This window comes from Copidosoma floridanum, unplaced genomic scaffold (assembly GCF_036245765.1).
Source record: "Copidosoma floridanum isolate Cflo_tuat_1 unplaced genomic scaffold, Cflo_Japanese_pri ptg000011l, whole genome shotgun sequence".
In the NCBI taxonomy this organism is placed as follows: Eukaryota; Metazoa; Arthropoda; class Insecta; order Hymenoptera; family Encyrtidae; genus Copidosoma; species Copidosoma floridanum.
Genome location: NW_028321888.1, coordinates 7,840,150 through 7,864,679, shown reverse-complemented (window position 1 = coordinate 7,864,679; position 24,530 = coordinate 7,840,150). Strand labels below are relative to the sequence as shown.

At 36.2% G+C, this 24,530-nt stretch overlaps 1 protein-coding gene across 1 annotated transcript in view; it reads left to right on the top strand.

The window, feature by feature from the left end:
• Positions 1-24,530, top strand: part of Sema1a (semaphorin 1a) — a 610,859-nt gene that overhangs the window by 32,470 nt on the left and 553,859 nt on the right. The gene's annotated exons all lie outside the window — the stretch shown is intronic.

Sequence of the window (24,530 nt, the reverse complement as noted above, 5' to 3'; positions counted from 1 at the left end):
ACCTCTCAAGAGTAATAAACAACCGTTACACTATTAGTTTCCCCTAACTTGAAGCATGTCTTTTTCTAAGCCCCCTTATTTTTTCTTTTAAACAAATTTTGGGCCATCTATGATCTTTGATTTCTACTATTCTTCAAAATAAAGCATCCAAGATCAGCGAGAGAAGGAGATCAAAAAAAAGTAAGTCAAAGGCTATGCTGTTCATATATTTATTAACGTCTAGGTGACGACATTTCGACTACTTGATAGGTAGTCCTTTTCAAATCACTAAAATAAAATAAAATAATTTACAATAAAACAAAGTTTTTTGGTGTCATGACAACAAATATCTGGTATAAATATATATACCAAATATTATAATTTAAAAAAAATTACAAATTTGCTAAAAGTAACGTCAAAGGTAGATTTTAAGTGTGTTCATACTCAAAGCAACGTCGGCAACGTGTACATAAATTAATAAAGGCTAGGTAAAATATGAATAGGTATATACGTATAGTACACACGTGTGTAAAAGAAATAGAGTCAAGGAATTTAATGTGAACAAACTTACTTTAAACAGTGTTTAATATAATATTTGAAAATTATAATTTACTTTTGTGTGTCAGTGATCGTATTAACTGTATCTAACTTAGTAATAGGTATATATCGTTTCAGAAGTTAAACGTTTGTATGACAATCTTTCTTGGTCCAAAATTTTTACAGAATCGAAATCAAACGTGTGGCCGCTTTCTTTTACATGCATATTTACCGCAGATGTCTCTTTCTTATTTGTAAAATCCCTTATGTGTTCTTTTATCTGTATTTGGACTTTGTGGCAAGACTGACCAACATAACTCTTGCTACAATTCTTGCAATTAAACGTATATACTGAACATAATTTATCGTTACTTAAAACTTTTACTTTACCCAAATTATTCAAAAAAATTAAATTTACTAACATATTTTAAAATAACATTATGACCATACTTATTGAAATATTTTTTTAAAACTTCTTCACAGCCCTTAACAAACGGTAATACTACAAACGGTCCTAATTCTGAAAATTTTTTTCGTTTAGTATTATTTACAATTTGGTATTTAATTTTATTGACTCGTAATCTAATATGTTTTGTGATAAAATCATCAGGGTAGTTATTGGCTTGTAATATAAGTGAAACTGTATTTAAACATTTCTTATGGAAACATAGATCTGCAAGTTTTATAGCACGGTCAACTAATGAATAAACAATGCTAATCTTTTGTGAAACAGGTAAATGAGACAAAAAATTTTAATACAAATCAGCATGTGTAGCTTTTTGAAACTAATCGGTTTTTATTAGGTCATTCTCATCCCAATGGATTGTGATATCTAAAAAATTGATAGTTCTAAATTTAATTAAGGACAAATAAAAAATTTATTGAAGGACACATTGATTTTCAATGTCAACAAATGCCATCGAGACTCTGTTGCTCTTTTAACGGCATCAAAATGTACGTTATTAAACAGGGAAAAGACATTGAAACTCACAAAACAAAAACCATGCGGAACAACAAATTCTGAAATATCATTTACAAATTCAAAACTGTTTCTAATGTTAAAATTTGAACCAGGTAAACTATTTTTAAACAATCTTGTGATGAACTTAGAAAGAAAGTAAGTAGGGGATCCAATCGAAGACACAGTTGACCTCATAGGTTTGTCAGGTTTGTGTACTTGGACTAAGCCATAGTACCTTGCTGAAATACACTTATCTTTAACAATATCAAAAATCTTTCTGTCATTACCAAAAAGACTACATTTATTTAAATAGTTAAGATTGATTACTTCACAGAGGCTGTTATCACTTAAGCAATTCTCAACTTTATCCGTATATTTATCTTTGTGAATCATTACAAAAGCTTAACCTTCATCAGCCTTTGTAATCATAATATTTTTATGGTTATTTAAAAACTGTCTGCAATTCCTAATTTCTCTTTGAATTCTATCTTTTCCAGCCCCATATTTCTACTTCATATAAACAGCTAGCCTTGACTATTGACTTGACTATTCTATCTAGTAACTAAAGTATTTTCTTTAAAGTACCTAACTATGCTTTTTCCAAATTCTCCATACGGTATTTGTTGTTTTCTTCACCTTACCAGTAGTTTTGTTGACATGCGAGCTCAATGCATTCTTTGTCAAGAACCAGAACCCGAGATATTTATATTGATTACCAATTTGTATTATCTCCTCTCTCACCTACACTTTTCATTTTCTTTTTTCCTGCCCCCTTTTTTAAATATCATTACTTTTGTTTTATCTGCGTTTACTGCAATTCTATTTTTCTGTTCGTACATTTGCAGATCATTCAACATGCTTTGCTAATTCTCTCTACTACTAGCCACTGCAGCTACATCAACCAAAAATTTTTAACTAACTATCAGTGTTTTGGGAGGTTCAATTGATGCGCGAAGCATAAAGAAAAACAAAGCCCCACTGGTTCATATATCTTTTTTTTTATTATAGTGCTTTACGTTCAGCTCCTATAAAGGGCACTACTGAGGGCACTTAGCACTTGGGAGAAGGAAGGGAAGAGGGATAGGAGGCCTCCCATTATAGGAGGGGGGTCGGGGGAAATAAGGCAATTATGCTGCGAGGAGGTTGCCTAAACCATTCTCGAGGAGCATTGCGTGGTAAAAAAGTACATGTGAAAAATCACACAGGTACTTGCCCGAAAAAGTCGCACTGGCCGGGAATCGAACCACGGTTTCTTGCGTGCCAATCCACGACCTAGCCGACTGAACCACCGCGCGCTCTGGTTCATATATCTATGTGAATATATGTTGATCAGAGGTGACTAATGCTAACATGAGGTTAAGCATGTAGAAAGGGGTTATTATAAGGATAAAATCGTACTTATGTAGACTGTAAGCGTAAGGATCATCCTGTCCGAATAATAAAAATTGTAAATTTCCTCTCAATAATGCCCGCATGACTTAAATTTGGGTAGCATATCTCTACATTACATAAATTATTTTATAAGGCAGGTCGCAACCCCCTCATCATACAATATGCCCCCTCCCCCACATACAGACACGATAGTTGTATCACAAAATAAGAAAAAATTTGCTTTATTTCTTTGATAGTGTAACCCCATACTTTGTCGGTGTGACCTACAGTGCCCTCACATCTCCACGATTTTTAGAGGCATCTCAACAGCCCTCCCACACGAAGCTTTGCCTCACGTCAGTTTAGCTATTCACACATATCACAATTTAGTGGAAGCTCTTAATGTTCATAATATATATTTCTCTATATTTTTCTCTACTTTTTTCACCTTATACATTTTTGGTGAAACCCCCTTCACCCTTCAACTACTTGACTAATACAACATAATTATAAAAATTTATTAGAAATAAAACAGTATTTATAGAAAAAATAGTAAATTTTTATATTGAATACTCCATAAATTGAATAGTTCTTTTGGTGGTATAGTTCACTATCCCCCCTCTCTCACGAGGCCCACTATATAAAATAAGGAAAATTTAACTTATTTCTCTGATATTTTATCGGATCTCGGAGAAGCTCTGGGGCACATATGCTAAGGCTAGTAGGAGTTCCTATCAGCAGCGCCCAAAGACCGTGGTCGTTGGTGTTCAACTAGGCTTGACCCCTTGGCTGTAGGTTCCTCCACTTCTCACAGAGTTCATGTCTCTTTCATTTGAAGCCATGCAAATAAGGCTGGAACGCTCCTGGGACACTAGCTCTCCCAGTGGGAAACACCAAAAGGACGAAGACCACCGTATCGTTACGCCAACACAAACAAAATTGCCAGAGTAAAGCACAGTCGTAACAGAAAACCAAACAAGTAGCTTTTTTATTTACGGAAAATCGCTTCACCCACATTTGCAGGTTCAAGTTAACCTGCCCCTCGGCTTTTCCTGCTCTTCCCCTCTTTACCCTTCTACCTCTTTCTATCCTGTGTCCGTTACATACTCTTTTTCTCTCTTTCCCCTAACTAACCTAGCCTACCTAAAGTGTCCTAACGGTCTCTCACCGTTACAGTACACAGTAAAAATTTCTTCCATCTTCAAATGCTACAGCTGTTAAGCGTGCTAGCAAGCGTAACTTTCCATTGGATTAAATTGGTTAAAACAGACAGATTTCTATGGGCAACTCTTTCATATGCTATCTTTAAAAGGCTAGCATCTCAGTAGTATGGCTGCGTTCATAGTAAAGATATTTTATAAGATTGTCGATAAAAGCGCCCATGTAGTCTTTTGGCAAGTTTTTACGTTTAGAACACATAAGGTATTGAACAGTTTATAGAACGACAAGTGGAACAATTGTATCAACTTCGTCATTGTCTGTCAGTACGGCAGATAAGTTAGGTAAAGTAAACCTAGAAAAATAGCTGTGCTATGTATGTGTGAAGGCAATTTTAGTTAAGTCTCGTGTATTATTGTATTGTCTTGTGTACCCTATATTCACCGATTCTAGCATTTTGATACGACCTGTCTCGTAAACCTCTTGCAAAACCACTGTATGACACACTCACTCATTGTTCTTGAATTTAAGGCAGTGTACGATTGCATTATTACAATTATCATTAAGTATCACGCTTTTAGGGATGCACTTTCTCCATTCCACATAGAACTAGGTAACTTTTTCCACCGTACAACGTAAATTAATTTTGTTTTCACTATCTATTCAGTCACAACAAAGGGGTGTGATAAGACATGTGCGTACAAACATATTTATACAAAAATAATTATTACGTTTTAGAATACTGTGTGTTACAAACAACTTAAACTACAAGCAAGGGTCTGTGATACATGCAGCACTCTACAAAAATAATTCAATAAGTTGTCATACAACAATGTCAGAGTAATATGGATGCCACTCGATGTTACCAGTTTTGAAGTACATATTGAAAACTGAATACTGCTCTCTCAAAAACACATCGTTAAAGTGTCGTAAATGAGGTACTATGACTGCTATACATGAACCCAGTCCGAGTACTCAAAAAGTACTCGATACTTTTTCAAAACTTTTTGATACTTCTGAATACTTAATACTCTTGGTAACAGTACTAATTTTATTGAGTAGCGAATAATTTTCATATAAATAGTTGTAGTATCAAAAAATATTTAAAAAAAAATCTTGTACATCTTTAAAGAATTATGCGCTTGCTACATGTAACTCGTACTTTTAGTTAGACAAATATGTTTTTTTGAGCAGTTGATGGTTAGTCGCTTCGTCTTTATCCTATCTATAGACATAGATCACAGGTATATTGTATCACTTAGCAAAATGAACAAGGACATAAATAATCCAGAACAAGTCATACGTTGAAGAAGATAGTCACTCGAATTTAAACAGGTGGGGATTAAATGAGAAAAAAATATTAATATTATTGATCCTTCAGCTGCTCTAACACAGTCCATTGAGTATCGCCAAGTTGAATTACGCAGTATGTCAGTGAAATACCTTAAGCAGTGTGCTGAATATGATAAACATGATAAAAATTTCTTTATTTTAATTATTGTACATGTACCTAGTTGTAGCTTGTATATATATGCATAATATATTGTTCCTTCGGCGTACTATGTATAAAAACTATACACGATACCTACAACTTAGTACGTGTGCAATAAGTAAGATATATAATTTTTTAAATTGCTTTTAGACTATCTGCATATATACATATATATGTATATATATATATATATATATATATATATATATATATATATATATATATATATATATATATATATGAATGGACCAATCCATGTATGTATGTGTCCTGTAGTGCTTATGTTGTCATGCGTGTGTATTATTTGATAAATAGATACACGTGTTGGTAGGCAGAAATGGGCCAGTTAGGCACTGTTGACGAGTAAAAACGGGAGTAAGGGCGTGCGTTGATGCGTATAGACACCATGTGTGCGAATGTACGGATGCTTTGAGGGAGTATGAGTTACCTTACACATAGATACATCTACACGCACGTCGGCACGTCGTTAGCAGTACATATCTACACCCGTTCACTCACATCTACATACTTATAGACTAATATCGGTAAACGTTTATATGTCACGCCCTCAAAGAAAAAAACCAATACTTATCGAGAGACCAATAATTAGCCATTCAAAACCACAAATCCCTGCTTGTTGGACCGTATTAAGATTTAAACTTAAGAGCTTCCTCAGAGAGCTTTTAAGGTTTACTGCCACGTATAAGGATAGTAGGTGCGATGACGGTAATATCGCAGAGCCTTCTGTCACAGCTTTCAAAACCAGCACCCTATGTAAATTTTCAATGGTGATTGGCGCTTCAGCCGAGTTCAAATCCTTAAAAGGAAGTATTCTTCATCATCCCCTTAACTTCTTTTTAATTCAAATAGCCCTAAGGGATCTCATTTCAACTAGATTACTTATAAAGTATCGAGTCTTGGGCATCAATTACTTATAAAGTATCGTATTTAGGATTCGATACTTCCAAAAAAGTATCGGAGTATCGAGTAATGAGCACTTTTTCAAATCTTATATATATACATATGCACATATATATGTCAGTAATCATCCACCTTCTTCCTTATAACTCTTACAACTTTACTTTTACTCTTATAATCTTCTACTCTACGTCCGCAAATACCTACGTTACCTACACATACACACATACATCAGTATATAGCGCCTACGCAGTATACACACACATCAAAATGTGCCTACTCACCCGTGCACAACTTTACAAACCACAGTGTCCAGGTGTCCACGTACACTCATAGTCATCCACCAACATTGATACCATCATATTCATCCATACATGCCCGCACATTACACAAGATATAGACCCAATGCACCCATACACTTAAACACGTAATTATTCAGTGTCCACACATGGCATGCATTCGTGAATACGTAAACAGGTACATACACACATTCGTCTAGTGCAATGTGGATATACAAATAATAAATGCTGTGAACATAAGCACATACAACCTTGCCAATTAAGGAATATCTATACTCTTCACATTCACCGACTTAGCCAAAATGTCTTGATTATTCCTCCTTATACCTCCGTATCTCAACTTTTTTTTTGTGTAAAGCCTTACAAGTCCTTCTGATTACCGATGCTGAAGTGCCGACAACAATGAGGTTGTATCGCAGATAGCCTGCGGCTAGTAGAGGCGCTGCCGGTCACAGTCAAGATGGCGACTTAATATGTACAATTATACACATACATATAATACATATATATATATTCTCATAACAAACACCTATATGTATACTTGTACATAAGTACACATTAAGTCGCCATCTTGACTGTAACCAGCAGCGCCTCTACTGGTCACAGGCTGTCTGCGATACAACCTCATACTTGAGCGTTTTACGTAACATACTCTATCACGCAATCTACTTTAATTGTATCCATATTCGACACTGTCGTGACCATATTCGACACTGTCGCGTATTATACGAGTTGCTGTCGAGTATAGTCAAGACGCTGTCAAGTATACCACATTTCGTCGAGTATGTAATATAGACGCATCGCTGTCGAGTATGGTGTCGTGCATATTCGATATCTCGAACTCGCTGTCCAGACTGTCGAGCTATAATTGAAACATAATGAGGGTAAAACATTACTATTTTTTTTTTTAAAGTATTTAGTTTTGCCTTACCTGTGTCTTTGATCTTATTCATTATCTACAAATTAAATAGCAATTCTATTTAAAATCAAAACCTTTTTGCATAGATTTGTATACATGGTATAGTTTCTGAGTTTAATTAATGCGCTGTGTTATTTAAGGTTTGTACATTCATTTATATTCTACATAAAATTTGAAATTTCTTCTCTCACTACACTTTACATTTCTAAAGTATATTTATGTTCAATTTGTAGAAAAATTACCATCTTTGTTAGTGCATCCAGATAATGCCGCATGCATAATAAAGACAAAGATTATGTTATATTTTATGTTGATACATTTTAACACTTAACCACGAGAGAATGAAAGGTTCTTTAAGTATCAACTTACGTTTTTAAAACTTTGACCTAGAGATTTCTTAGTAGTCACGAATAAAGCTAAAATTAAAGGAAATTGCTTTTTGTATGAATTAAACCGTAACAATAACGGATTTTCTGTATGGAGTGTTATTTTAACAATAAAAGATTTATGTCTAATTTCTTTTCTTGTGCTGATTTTTGTTTTAATAATTATTAATTTAGTGACCTTTAACCTTGTACCATCGTATACATTATAAGCTATTCTTAAATTTCTTACCAATATAACTATTGATTTAATTTTTAATTGTAGTTTATTAAATGGCAGGCTTTTAAGAATACGGTTTTGAATTTTAATAGTAAAATTTATTTTAATGTTTTTATTAGACCTATCGACACCCTTATGAGTTTCATGATCCATGCTGTAATAAGTTTTTACATCTTCTTTTAGACGATTCCAAATTATATTATTTATAAAATAAGTGTATTTGTTGTGAAAAAACAATATGAAGCTTTTTGTTGAACAGTAAATATCTTTTAATCTAATATACCAAAACCACTTGCTCATTTATTTATAGATATAATATCAATCAAGATACTATACTCGATATTTTGAGCAGAACTATTTTTTTGCGTGTGTATGTGTGCAAATTATATTGCATCCATACATGCATACGCACCTTTCTTCATGCCAAGCAAGTTTAACCTACTGTCAAAATTCATACTTGGTGCATCTATTATAGAGCGCGGAGTGCATTAAAAGGACAAATAAGAAAAAGTAGAAAAATGGAAAGGAATCGTTTCGTCCTTGATCGCTGGCTGGAACTCATCAATGTGGCTTGCTAGAAATCTAGCCATATACGAACATGAAAGTTAATATCTCTACTTAATACTTGTAAACAAATATAACTTGTAAAGCTTTTTCAGAATTAAGAAAGCTTTGTTCTAAAATGTCAAATCTACTTGTCTTAATTTTGTTTCTAATGCCAATTTAAGAAACATGCATAATATTGTTTAATCTAAAAGTAAATTGTAACACTGCTTCTTGACCTGAAACGAAAAGAGGCGCCGACGCAGCATTAGCAAATCTCGATTACGTTCGTCACCTTTGTCCCTCTTATCTCTTGGGTTTGTGCTCCTGAAAAATGGAAATTGGCGCGGGAGCTCTCCGGTTCTACGGGGAGAACTATCAATTTAACACGCAACAAATACCTTCAACTATTTCTTTATTTGATCACTTACACCAATACACGGTATCTCGGTACATAATACACTACACAACGCTTCACCTCGTCCTCTGGACTGCGCTGCAGCGACTTCGCCTCGTACCCCGCGTCCACCAAGTACTCGTCCACCACGTCCTGCTCATCCTGGGCCAGGAGGGGCTTCTGCTCGTCCAAGACCCATGCTAACATACACACACTTACATTCTGTCTACAATCCTAGACCCTAATATATTCTCTTTCTCTCGCTCTCTCTCTCTCTCTCTCTCTCTCTCAACACTGATCTTTACCTTTACACACGACAAAATCCGCGAACAATGGCGGCACTCTCAAGCATACCCCTCGCGGTCTTTCGTCTACCTCGTCTCGTCAACCCTCACACTTCTCTCTCTCTCTCTCTCTCGCACTGTCTACGCTACACACTACTTCTCTCTCTCTCTATCTCTCTCTCTCTCTAACCTCACGCCACCAAAACCCCTAAAATCACCTAAGTTCTCGCTGCTCGCTCTTAAGCGTGCAGCTCGAGGCTCTACTTCAGAATGACTCACAATCTCTCGCTCGAGCAATGGCCGCCGCCACTGCTGCTGCCACATATCTCCCCTCGCAGTCACTCTCAACATACTTGACAGCTGCTATGTCTCGGTAGTCGCGTTCGTATTTTCCTTGTCCTTTTCCGCTGGCGCTGCTGTACCTCTGCATCTCAGGTGGTTGTCCGTTGGCGTCCTCTTCCCCTCCTCTCAGCGTATATACAGCTCCCAAAAACAAACAAATTCGGAGAAGCTTCGACTTTCTGCTTTTTTGTATACACGTTGCATCAGCGAGAGCATTTTGTAACATGGAGGCCATTTTGCTTCGTTACAAAATGAAAAATGCTATGACTGGTCATTTTTTTCAGATCTAATACAGATGCATAACCAGTCCAAGTCACTAAAATTATTGTCCTACCTTGAAAAATGAAATAATTTATTTTAAGAGAGTCGGGGCGCTATTTTGAGGTTAGAAGGTGGAAAAATACCTATGACACTTGACGTAGCGATGAGAATATTTTAAAAAACTGATGTGTTATTTATGACAACTTAATTGATACTCTTGCAAAGTTTCAACAAAATCGCTTAAAAGTTATAAAGATATTTGCACAAACGTAAAAAAATTTGTTTCAAGCTTGTATGCTACATTCATGCGAGAGACAAGGACGCACTGAGAACACTGTCTGCCGTCAGCTTGATTTTTTACATGGCACGATGGCTTTTCACAAAATCACTTCTGGAAGCCGTTCTACTTAAAATTATAATTTAAAACTTGGCTTAGGCTTTCATGAGACTTTGCACTTCAATGCTATTTCATTAAAATCTCTCATTTCAAAAACTCATAGCACACTTTTATTGATAGAGGATCAGATTGACTATGCTGTTAACTCCTTATTTTTTATCTCCCATACAAAAAGTATTTTTGGTGTTTAATTTATGCTTTAAGAAACTAGATGCCTTAAAGAATATTCTGTAATTTTTTTGAAGTGTACTATTTATACATTTATGAGTACTGGTAAGTTGATCTCAAATATATTTTCCGTAACCGAGAGTTTTGGGGTAGGTTAGTACAGCAGTCTTCATCATGGTACCTAAGGATGCCTGTACATAAGAAACCTGCAGTCTGGAGAATGCCAGCTAAAGCTTTGGCGGGGGATTCAATTCAAATCGATAGAGATCAACATTTACTTGTTTTTGTATTCGGTACAAAAGACACCTAGTTTGCAATAAAACTAGACTCCGAAGTCGTATTTTGATGTCAGGAATTGATTTTTTTTTAAAGTTTAAAAAAATTTCGAGTAAGTATTACACATGACTAGTTTTTGCTGACAGTCTGTTAACGCAATCTTCCTGTTTGCCAACTAGTCGTTTGTTATACTTACTTAAAATTTGTTAAAACTTTTTACGAAAATTAATTCTGACATCAAAATACTACTCCAGAGTCTAGTTTTATTGCAAAAAAGGTATCTGTTATACCGAATACAAAAAATAACAAATATTGAATTGAATCGCCCGCCGAAGCTTTTGCTGGCATTCTCCAGACTGCAGATTTCTCATGTACAGGTACCCTTATGCACATACACGGGCTCCCCTTCACCTCCTTGCGGAAGCAACCCAACTTCCTTCAATGATTTTAAAAACATTTTTTCAATATCATTTAACTAAAGGTATATCAAATTAATAGTGTGTTTACAGAGTGAAACTTTTTGAATGCTACGATTTCAGTTTGAATTAGTTCTTTTTTTAGAATAGGAGAATAAATGATAAGCATAATAAATCTCGTATTCAAAAATTAAATTTAGTTAAAGAAGGGCAAATTTTTCTTATAACAATTAAAGCACTTACTAAAATAACTTTTGTATTTTTTCCATACCTCATTGCCTTGAATATTGTCTGAAACTAAAAAATATGCAAATGATAGTCATATACCTCATAAAAACCTAACTGTGCTAGTTTCTTAAAAAATTCCATCAATTAAATCCACAGCGATTGTAGTATCATTCAAAAATCTTTATTAAACATTGTAATAAGTTTTTTTAACTCTTTGTTAATAGTGTTACGTAAGAAAATGGTGGCTTGGAGTGCACACAAGATAACACGAATTTTTTATATTCAACAATCTTTTTTTTACTTGTATTGGTAAGGGAAGAATGTATTACCATCCAACTCTCTTGCTATCGATCCACCAACTGACCCAGGGTTGTTTTACCAAGTGTATCACGCATATAGTCTATGACTGAAGAACTGAAGCGCTGCGCAACGGCAGTGACTGTGTATACATAAATTATACGTAAATAATTATTTAACAAAAAATTTTACATTTCTCATTACATGAACATAATTATTAACCAATTTTTATTATAAATTTCTAATTAAAGTGGTTCTATCCCCGCTATAGTCCATGTGACGCTCTTTACAGCTTAGTATGTCATCTGGTTTTCTTGCTCTCCTGTGACGACATAACCTTTTAAAATTCTTACCTGTCTTGTTAATTAACTTCTTCTCTTAAAAAGTATTGAATTTTAAATATACTGCGCGAGACTCTCAGGATTTGGGAAAAAACCAGGAAGGATAACAAGAAGGGAAAACACTAAACACTTTGTAAAGAAATTAGAATTATTATTATTTAGATTAAACTGTCGTTATACCGTCTTTACAAGCTGTTGTTACAAATAAGTCTTTATTGGCTAGAGACTAGCGATCAACTGAACTGGCCTGATGCGCAGCATCGGGGCTCGCGCATGCATAGTACATATATACGAGCAGAGATGGCGCTATATATAAACTCTTGTTCTAACACTTCCTTCAGTTTAATAGAGCGCCTGTCTCTGGACGGTTATAAGAAATAAGTAATATAAATGGAATAAATAAAATGTATAAATGAGTCAGCCTTAATCTTGCTGTTCTTCGGATCTTTGAAGTCTGCTCACTGATGGTTGTTACCTGAAACAGAATTCAAACCATAAGAATTAGATTCTAATGATCAAACGAAATTTACTGTCGTGTAGTTCTAACAGTCATTTAGTAATTTTTCAGTCATTCTCTCATGCAATTCAATCGGTAAAGCTTTAGTAAAAATGTCAGCAATCTATTCTTTAGAGGCAATCCACTCGATTTCTATGAACTCATATTTAGCATATTCTTTCACATAATGTTCTCGCATTGATGACATGTGTCTAAGTTTAGTTCCTCCATAGGACTTGGCGCTGGCTTTGGCTGCTTTATTGTCACACCACACAGTCATAGGATAAAATGTGATATTTAGCATAGTTGTCAAAGTGTTTCTTAGAGCCATGAGTTCTTGACATGCCTCACTCAGAGCTATATATTCAGCTTGGCAGGTTGATAACGAGACGTAAGTTTGTTTCTGCGTTCTCCAAGATACAGAGTCGCCAAATAATTTTATGACGTATCCACTCGTCATATGCGAATCTTTGCAATCTGCGAAACTTGCGTCCAAATAAGCCGTCATGATTTCTGTGCTTCCTTTAAAAGTCAGTCCTTTCTTTCTAGTACCATTAAGGTAACGGAAAACTCTCTTGACCATTTGTCTGTCTTCTTCTGTGGGATTGATCTGATGTCTACTTAATACGTTCACTGCATAAGATATATCAGGTCGAATAGTGTTTGCTAAGTACAGCAAACTGCCGACTGCTTCCCAATATGGGAAATCTTCTGGCCTATTCACACTTTGCTCTTTTTCGTTTCCAGATTCTTCTCTGTCTTTTCGTTGCTGATTTATGACTTGTCTCGTCACCATAGGTGTCTTGCACTGTCGTGCATTGTCGAAACCAAACCTCTGCAGTATTTTGTTCGTATATTTGTCCTGGGTTAAACGAATGGTTTGATTTCTTCTGTCTCTGTCGATTTGTATTCCCAGGAAATTGTTTGCTTTCCCTAGATCTGTCATTTCGAATTCGGCTTTAAGCTTATCACTCACTTCTGTAAGTTTATCGACATCGTTGCTTGCCATCAGCATATCATCCATATACAGAATAAAAAATAAAAAATTTGTCTTCACATCTCCATATAAAAAGACAGGGCTCACTTGGGTGTTCCTGGAGTCCTATTTTTGTAGCAGTCTCTGAAAACCTCTCATACCAACGTTTGGGAATAATTTTAAGACCGTACAGGGATCTTTCCAACTTGCAAACTTTGGTTTTTCTTAACTCTTGGGCACACGGAACACCATCTGGTATTTCCATGTATACATCGTCATTCAATGTACCATTCAAGAAGGCAGTTTTTACATCAAGCTGTCGTGTCTCCAAGTTATATTTGTTTATGACTGCCAGCAAGACTCGAATTACAGCTAGTCTTGAGACTGGAGCATAAGTTTCCAACAGATCATATTGGTTTCTGTCTTTAAATCCACGGATCACTAACCTGGCTCTATATTTTATGTTTCCAGTGTTGTCTTCTTTCCTTTTTAGCACCCACCGGGAGTCAATTATGTTTGGTTTTCTGCCTTTTGCTATCACTCATTGGTTTATTTACAATTTTTCAAACACAGTTGTCGTTCATCGACTTCAGTTCTTCTTCTATAGCTTTCCACCATTCTGTGCTGTTTTTGCTCTTTAGAGCATCTTGGTAGTTGGTTGGATCTTTGTAAATTTCTGCTAACAATGCATGATATACTTCATCCTGATTTTGATCCACAGAGCAGTCTTCTTTATTAAAATTTTCCTGTCCAAATCTGATTTGATTATTTGAATCATGGGGCACCTGCAGTCCTGTGAAACTAGTGTCATGTATTAGCTTCTGTCGTTTCGCTGGTAAGAGCTCTTCCGTATTTCCTGAACCAAATGTTTTTGGCGGTCATCCTCTCTTTCGTTTGACGATTTCTCCCTTCGTTTTTGTGCTCTCTTCCGTCTCTTGGTCGAACTTCAGGAGCCAGCTGTCGTTATCAACTGTCCTTGTAGCTAATTCCCAATTCACTATATCGTTTTTCAGGTATCTGTCTTTGTATACCAGTCGTTCATTGAATCTCACATCTTTGCTTTCATAAAATTTTCCGTCTTCAGGTTTCATCAGGATAAATCCTGTGACAGTGTATCCCACTAGAACAATTCGTTGAGCTAACGGACTGAACTTCGGACCAGAATTTCTTTGAATCTTCATGTATCCCAAGCACCCAAACCGTTTCAGTTGTTCGATATTGAGATCCTTATGCGGTGAAAATTTTACCAACGGGATTTCCATTCCATTCGACCTGTGAGGTGTTCGGTTGTAAGCATAAACTGCTGCACTCAGAGCAAAGTCCCACATGTTCTCGGGGAGACCGGAGTCGAACATGTAGACTCTTGTCTTCTTTGCGATAGTTTGGTTGAAGCGTTCTGCCGTCCCGTTGTGCTCCGGTGTATCCGGGCTGGCTAACTGCAGTTCGGCCCCCAGTTCCTTTAAGACCTCTCGGGTATGGCCACCAGTGAATTCCGTACCTTGGTTAGACCTAAGATAGCAGAACTTGGCGTCATACCCCAAGATGTTTCTGGCGCTCCGGACAAAATTTTCTAGGCAAATCCCTGTATCAATTTTAGCTTTCATTGAATATGCCATGGCCATTCTTGAATAATCATCCACAAACACTGACACAAACTTGTAGCGTTTAGGGTATGAAGTTGGACTTATGGGGCCCATGGTATCCGAATGGATAATTTGGAGGGGAGCGGTGGATCTCATTCTAACTGTCTTAGCCGGAAGTTTGTTGAATTTTGCCTTGGAGCATACATCACAATTAGCTATACTGTCATTAAATGTAACTTTCTTCAGATCTTTGCAATTCGGAAATTTCTTCTAAAATGCCTTTAGATAAGCGAGGGAAGCATGCCCTAATCTCACGTGCCATAGGATGGCCTCGTCGATGGGGCTTGTCTTCTCAAGAGTTTTATAGCTGTCATTCATGGGTGTACTGTCCACGCTTATTTTATCTGGATTCAGAAGCTTGCGGTCATTGACTGAGTTATCAAAGCAAGATCCCATGGGATGTAGTGCCAACGGATTTCCAATAGCTTCCTCTTGCTCAACATTTTTACTTAAGTCTCTGTCTTGTTCACTGTCTTTTGTTATAGCTTTGCTTTGTGTATTATACCGAGGTTCACCCGAGCCATTCGTCACTAGATATGCAAATTTCCTGTCAAATTTGTTTTTATCTTTATTGTGAACATTTAATTTAACAAGCCAGTATGGCTGTCGATAGACTCCTGTGATAAATGACTCGTTCGAAGTTGGGTGAAATATATCAATTTTGTTGTTATCGAGGTATATGGCTAGGCCTGAATCCACAAATTTTCTCAAAGGATTCAGAGCAGATTACATTATTTAGTGTCAGATCATGGTTATTATTTTTTTCGACGATGGTGCCTTCTCCCTCCGTTTTCAAGTCTGCCAGAGGATTACTATTCGCACACTTAATTTTGCCTGTCTTTTTATAATTTAAGCTCTTGAATACTAGCCGAGAGTTGACCAAGTGGTCGGTCGCTCCTGAGTCAGCGATGAATTTAACTAGATTGTAGTTGTCGGTCTTTAATTTATTTGCAGAACTTGAAAACAGCGAAGAGGCAATGTCGCTTTGCTTAAAAACAGTCTTACCTTTCTTGTCATTTGTGTTTCCACTCTGTCCTTTTGTTTTACTTTCATTTTTACTAGTTTTATGACTGTCCCTTTTCTGTCTTTTGTTTTGGTTGTTATTTTCACTGTCACGCTCCCTTTTTCCCCTTTTATTTGTCGAATTTTTAGATCCTTGTCCATCTTTGTTTTCCCGTCTTTTGAAGTCCCAATTTAAATTTTTCTTCTCACCTGATTTGGCACCCCTGCAATTTTTCTTATGCTCCATGAGGTTCCGATGAAGCCTTCCGCAGGAGTACCATTTTCTCATTCCTGCGTCGACCGGGCAGTTATAGGAGTGGTGCCCGTAGTCATCGCACCGGTAACACCGGGCATTATCTTGGGTTGAGTTGGGCTGGTGCACCCGTAGCGCTATTGCAGGAGCAGTTCCCCCAGCAGCTCCGGTCCTCTGTCGTCGCGACTCTGTCTTTAAAAAAAAAGATTTCAATCGGTCATAAGTCATCCTTTTTCCTTGCGCATCTTCAATCACAGCGTCGAGGGTTTCAATGTGCGATACGTTATTAACGACGGCATTATAGAATGCGTCACGTATTTCTTCTCCGGACAAGGGTTGTTTTTCCTGTAAATTTTCGTAGCTTCTGAGAAGCTCTTCAAATTTATCAACGAAATCGGACCCCGTCATTTTATTGGGGAAATACCGAAAAGTATACAGTTTTCGTCTGATTTCATTTGACCATAGGTTTGACTCGTTTCTTTTGATTTCTTTCAATTTATTTAGCAGTTCTTTAGGATCGGAATAATGAGCAGTCTTTAGATGGTAAAAGTCATCAATGTGATTGATTATAACATGTCGTACCCTTGTTTTGTGATCATCTAATTCTTTGGCAGACAGAAATGTGGGAAACTCAGTGGTATCATCCAAGACGTACAGTAGTTTTTTAATCTTTAATTCTGAAAATAATTTATCAAGAAACAATTCTATCTTTGTTTTAGAAGTTAATTTATAATCATAACGGGACGGTGAGTCCTTGTTTAACAGTTCGAGTTGGAACCTTTCACTCCGATCAAGTTCAGTCTTGATCTTTTGGAACTCTGTCACGATAATTACCGAAATGCATTACGTCAACACTCTCATCGTCCGTCCTTTTATCAGTCAGAAGTTCAGTCTTTTGCAGTTCAGTCGTCTTAAACAGTGCTTTCTTTGAATACCCGGGTGAGAAATCAAGCGCGTCTAAAAATTTTGGGACTTGCGAATTTTCAGTCCTTTTTGCAGACAGGGATACAACGCCGCCAGAGTTTCTAATTGCTCGTGATATTATGTCAAACTCTGAGGGCTTAAAGTTACCCTTTGAGATAGCTGCGATCGATTCTTTCTTATTCGCAAATATAATTAATCCGTCTTCTAATCTCACAGATAAATCTCTTACGAGATCTTCTTCGCAAATATCCGCACCGAGTTGGAAAAGTCGCATATACGCGTTGATCACATCCTCATCTAAAATAAAGCCGTCATTACATAAGTTTACCTGTTTAGTTCCAAGAAGGGATACAAATGGAAATGTACAGGCGTGCGTAAACAACGAGACACAGTTGTTCACGCACACAGCACGCGTGACCACTTTGCGCGCGAAGAGCAGGCAGGTTGTCCACCCCTTCCCCGCGCACACGTAAACCGTAAAACACATACAGTCCGGCACGTCGGGATATAATTAAAGGAAGAAAAGATGGCGCATGAGCTGCTCGTACATGCACACACAAATGTGAACACAACACATGCGCGCGCACTACGGGACTACAAAGAGGAAAGAAACGAGCTGACCGCCATGATTGCGCCGTGGTGACGGCGTTCTGGCACACAGGTGTGGCCAGGCGTCCCCGGCCCCAACCCGGCGCCTCGGCCGCCCGCGACAGCAACCATGGACAGCGCCGCCAATCCGTCCGTGCGCTCGCTCACCTCCTCTTCCAGGGCTAGGCCCAGCCAAAAGGCAACGAATTTTAAGCACGAAAAATGACTGCCCCCTTAACACAATTACAACACACGACTCACTAATACCTTGGCATGCTGCGTCCTTCATGGTCCTGTCTCTTTCCTCCTGTCCTTGTATCCTCGTCTCCTCTTCGAGCGGTGACACAGCTCGTGCCTTCTCCACGCCTTCCGCCGCACCTTCTAACCCAGGTGGGGCCACCTCGCTGTCGTTGGCCGACATCTCGCCGTCATTCACTGGCACCTCTACCTCGACCCCAATCTCATTCACTGGCACCTCTGCCTCGACCCCGATCTCGGGAGGCACGCTGCTTTCTTCACTTTCACTCTTTTTAGCAGTTGCTAGATGGAAAAGAAAAACGCGTCAATCCCGGCGCAAGTCCCTTATCACAAAGAAAGCCCCTCGCAGTGGAAGCGTGCCTGGGCCCATAACCTATTGAATTTTAAGTCCACTGCGCGAGGCTCTCAGGATTTGGGAAAAAGCCAGGAAGGATAACAAGAAGGGAAAAGCACTAAGCACTTTGTAAAGAAATCAGAATTATTATTATTTAGATTAAACTGTCGTTATACCGTCTTTACAAGCTGTTGTTACAAATAAGTCTTTATTGGCTAGAGACTAGTGATCAACTGAACTGGCCTGATGCGCAGTGTCGGGGCTCGCGTATGCATAGTACATATATACAAGCAGAGATGGCGCTATATATAAACTCTCATTCTTACAAAAAGACCCTTGAAATGTTCAATAAAATTCAATGCGGTCATTAGATATTTTTTTATCATTGATAAAATTTTTACCATAAGTTAATTGTTAATAAGCGAGGTAAATGCAATAGAAGCGCTTAAAAGGACGACAACTCATAAGCTTTCAAGCAAAAATTAGCTATATATAAATATTAATTACTCAGACCTTAGAAACCCTCATACCTTCTTATTTTGACAGCGCCATTTTCATGACTTCATTCATTTGTCAACAAACTTTTATCAATTCCTAATTTTTAATTCTATTACCGACAAAACTCCCTTAAACGCTAACACTGATAATGCCGTTGCGCGGCGTTTCAGTTTTTCAGTCATAGACTCTGCGTGTGATACACTTGGTAAAACAATGCTGAACTGACCTTAAATTTCAGCTCCTATCTCCTTATCTTTCCTGCTCTTCTATCTTTTAAAGCCCAAACTAAGAGGGGTGCATCGCTATATGCTATCATACGTAATGCGTCCAGGGCTGTGAAATTTTTGTTTTTGACAGTGATCATTTCTTTTTTTCAAAAATTACTGTGTTTGTGTCAGTTTTTTTGGGGTCTGTATATAAAATTCATTTAGAACAAAAACATAATTATACATAATTATTATTTACGTATGAGTCTTGCGTTCTAGTGCCTAATTTCACTAAAATATTTTTGCTTCTTATGCTGGTATCTATTATTAGTTGGCGTAGCCTGGCTAATATTCTTGTGGCCGATAACTCCGCACTCGCATGATTATCCGTTGCAGTGCTGTAGCATCCACTGCGTTTCTTTCTCTTGTAACGATGTTGCCGCTTCATCTACTTCCGAACATTCTTGATAGGTTTAGTATTATTAAGCTGTCCCACTTTAAAAATTCACCTTGGTGCGAAACGTCGCGGTAGGGAAGAAAGAGAAAGTGCGTCGACTAACTACTTAATTTTTTCACTCAACGTACGAGGATTAAAATAATCTGCGTATTACTAATAATGTTAATTAGTTTTCTTAATTAGGTGATTTTATTTTTCACTTCTTTGATACATCTTATTAACTGACTGATGTTTAATTTTTTTTTTCTATAGCCAACTTTTCCATGTACAAATGCGTACGCTAGTTTTCTTATTAACATGTTATTGCAACGGTATTGTTCCCGTCACTAACTGCAGTGGACTATAAATGATATATTAGTTGCGTGACTGATTAAATCATGTTGAAGTATTTTTTTGTCAGTGATTAATTAACGGTGTTATAATAGCTATTTAAATATATTCAACCTTATTGAGACAATGCATTTTTTATAAGAGAATTTATAGGCAACTTGTTAAAATTTTTAGCTAACAATTTGTTGGTATTTTCTCTTGGATGATGTATTTATTTTAGCACCAATAACTCAATTATTGTGAGTTTAAGGCTCGGTGCCGTCATTTTTTTTTCCTTCTTATTTTTTTATTTCATGCTTAAAAATATCAGAATTTTCATTTGTTCATTCAAAATTAACAAATACAAGAGCCAGCTGAGCAAGCGCTTTAAGTAACGTGGTATTAGGCTTTCAAAATTTAAAATACTTAATAAATAAATAAAAGCGCAGATTATAAAGGACCTTAAAATACTTGAGATAAGGCTCTCAAAATTTAAAATACTAAGTAGATAAATAACAGCTGGCTGAGCAAGATGAAGCTAAAGCTACCCGCTGAACGTAGCCGCTGCACTATATGACGCGATCCACAAAAAAAATTTTTTTATATTAAAAAAAAAGGCAAAAAAATAGGCTGATTTTCAGTCAACAGTGACATAAAACGATATGACATAGTAAGTACCAAAATAGCTCTATGAAATTATTTAGGACAACGAAACAAAAACCAGACACGAAATAAAATGGTTTTGCCAAGTAAATTAAATATATCTCTGCTCCACATTACGATTAGAAAGTCAAACTTAGCTTATTTTCTTTGTTTTTGACCTACTGATATTGTCTACTAGAAATAGTTGTGTCAGAATGGCAATAAAAATTTAATTATTACAAACAATCACCAAAAAACTGCAAAATTCAAACATTTTCTGCAATGAAAAGGATATATCTCAGTCCCACGGTATGATTAAAAGGTCGAACTAAGCCTGTATTCTTTGTATTTCACCTGTTTTTGTTATACACTTAGAACCGTTGTATCAGAACAACGATAAAAATTTAATTATTATAAACAAACACCATAAAATTCAGTAATTTTGACATTTTCTGCAGTAAAATAGCTACATCACAGTCCCACGTTATGTTTAACAGGTCGAACGAGGCCTATTTAAATGGTTTTTTACCTGTTACTATGATCCACTGAAAATTGTCGTATCAGAATGGCAGTAAAAAACGTATTGTAATAAACAAACACTGAAAAACTAAAAAATTCTAAGATTTTCAGCGTCAAAAAGGCTATATCTCAGCCCCACGTTATGATTAAAAGGTCAAACTAGGCTCATTTCCTTCATTATTTACTTAATAATAACATTCACCAGAAGTCGATGTGTCAGAAGGGCCATAAAAATTTAATTGTTATAAACAAACACGAAGTAAAAAAGCTATATCTTAGCCCCATGTTATAATTAAAAAGCCCCACTAGGCCTATTTCCTGTGTTTATTACCAGTTATAACTATCCACTTAAAACTACTGTGTCAAAAAAACAATAAAAATTTATTTATTATAAACAAATACAAAAAAATTTTTAAATTCTGACTTTTTCTGCAGTAAAAAGGCTTTATCTCAGCCCCACGTGATGATTAAACGGTCAAACAAGGCTTATTTTTTTTGTTTATAACTTTTTATCATCATTCATTAAAAATCGTTCTGTCAGAACAGCAATAAAAATATAATTATAGTTAACAAACACCAAAAAATTTAGAAATTCTGACATTTTGTGCAGAAAAAATGATATATCTCGGCCCCAAGTTATGATTGAAAAGTCCCACTAGGCCTATTTTTATGTTTTTTACCAGTTTTTATTATCCACTAAATATCATTGTGTCAGAACAACATTAAAAATTTAATTATTCTAAACAAACACCAAAAAATGTAGAAATTCTGACATTTTCAATAGTAAAAAGGCTACATGGTAGCCTCTCATTATGATTCGTAGCTCCAACTAGGCTTATTTTCTTTGCGTTTTACCAGTTATTATTATTCACAGAAAATTATTGTGTCAGAATGGCAATAAAAAGTATATTAGAATAAACAAACACCAAAAAACTGAAGAATTCTAAGATTTTCTGCGGCAAAAAAGTTATACCTCAGCCCCACGTTATGATTGTGAGGTCAAACCAGGCTTATTTTTTTGTTTTTTACTTATTAATAACATTTACTAAAAATTGTTGTGTCAGAACAACGATACAAAATTCAATTATTATAAGCAAACACAAAAAATTTAGAAATTCCGACATTTTCTGCAGTAAAAAGTCCATATCTTAGCCCCACGTTAAGATTAAACGGTCAAACTAGGCTTATTTTTTTTGTTTCTTACTGCTTATTACCGTTAATTAAAAGCTGTTCTGTCAGAACTGTAATAAAAACGTAATTATAATAATTAAACACCAAAAAATTTAGAAATTCTGACATTTCCTGCGCAGAAAAAAAGGCTATATCTCGGCCTCACGTTATGATTGAGAAGTCCTACTAGGCCTATTTTCTATGTTTTTTAACTAGGATTATTTTTTTTGTTCTTACCAGTTATTAACATTCAATAAAAATCTTTTTGTCAGAACAGCAATAAAAAATAAATTATTACAAACAAACGCCAAAAAACTAAAAAGTTCTATGATTTTTAGTGGCAAAAGGGCTATATCTCAGCCCCACGTTATAATTAGAAGGTCAAACCAGGCTTATTTTCTCCGCTTTTTATTTATGAATAGCATTCACTAAGTAGCTTCAGCTTTATGCTGAGCAAGCACTCCAAGTTATACAGTACTTAGCTCTTAAAATTTGTAATACCTTATAAATAAACAAAAGTGCACACAAGCAAGCGCTTCAAATTATTAGAAATGATGCTTTCAATGTTTAAAATATTTAGTTCATAAATGAAAGCGTGACCAATCAAGTGCTTCGGATCGTATGACATTAAAATTCTGTGTATTCTATGACATTATTGACGTGTTGTTTATTTACGTAATACAAACAAGGTATGTACAAGCAGCACATCGGATAACTTGGGTATCATATACTTGAATTTTTTTTTATTTTTCAAATAGACAAATGTGCAGGTAGTGGAGCGTATTGGGTAACTAGCAATAAATTGGCAAAAACGTGTGGATCGTGCCTGTTGGATTAATGCACTGAGGTTTTTATGGATGTGCGCCTTCCTGTATTTATTGACTAATCAATTAATAAACAAATATCTAAGTATTTTTAAATATACAATAAAAAAAATTAATAGGAAAAACATTGCAGTACCAAGCATCAAACTCTCGATCATTGGGTCCAAAACATAGTGTATAACCAACTGAGCTGATACTTTATACAACCGGACTATCTTAAAACTTACATATGTTTGTAGTATGTAACAGAGCTGAACCTTTACTTCTGTAGACTTTTGTTAATTAAGTTTTAATTTTAATTTTGCATAAGTTGTACTTACTAGGATGTTTTACTTTCCCTCAATTTTTGAAGAAAAGCTTTTATGTGTTGGCGAACAAGTGCGCCAGGACTACAGAAGTTAGCATGTTGAGTTTTTATTTAGGTTTAAATTAATAATAAATCCAAGTATGTGATTGTATTAGGTAACTGGAGATTAGCTACTTGGAATTTCATTTATTTAGGTAATTAACAAAAGTACGGACAAGCGAGTGCGTTGGGTCATTAACGATACGTGGTTGGAATTTTGTTTATTTATAAAATAAACAAAACTGCAGAAAAGCAACTGCAGTAAATTATGGGGAACAAACTGTTTGGATTCAAGTGATTACAGATAAAGCGTTATTAAAATACCATTTACTTTATTTAGTTAATTGAGTTAATTTACTTCAAATTAGTTACAACTCGTATTTTATACTAAATAGCATGAAAAAATCTTCAGCGCACTGGGTTATCGGGCATTAGGTAAAAGGATTTGATGTTTTCGGACTTTGTGTGCTATGTCTTCGAGTTTTGGACGTTCGAACAACGCGCAAACGCTAGTCCAATCAGAAGCTGGCTGCGCACAGCATCAGCGAGTTGTGGGTCTGTGTATTGCAGCTACGGAAGCTTGTAGGTGCCATCACTTACGCATGCTGAGAGGGTGCTAGTGAGAGAAAAAACTCGCACGATCGCAGTGCTCGCACGCTCGCACGATAGCACTGCGATCGTGAGCGTAATCGCGGGTGGTCGGATTGAAAATTGGTACTGCGGTGGTTCGATTGCAGTAAAGAACTCGTGCGACCTGCAGCTCTGGCGTATACTGCACTACATTTGCTGCAAATAAGGACGTGGATATAGGATACACCTTCTCTGAGGCAGGGTCTTAGTGTACCTCCATCTTCACTGACAACGTGGCGCACCATAACCTGCACCATAACCTCAATTA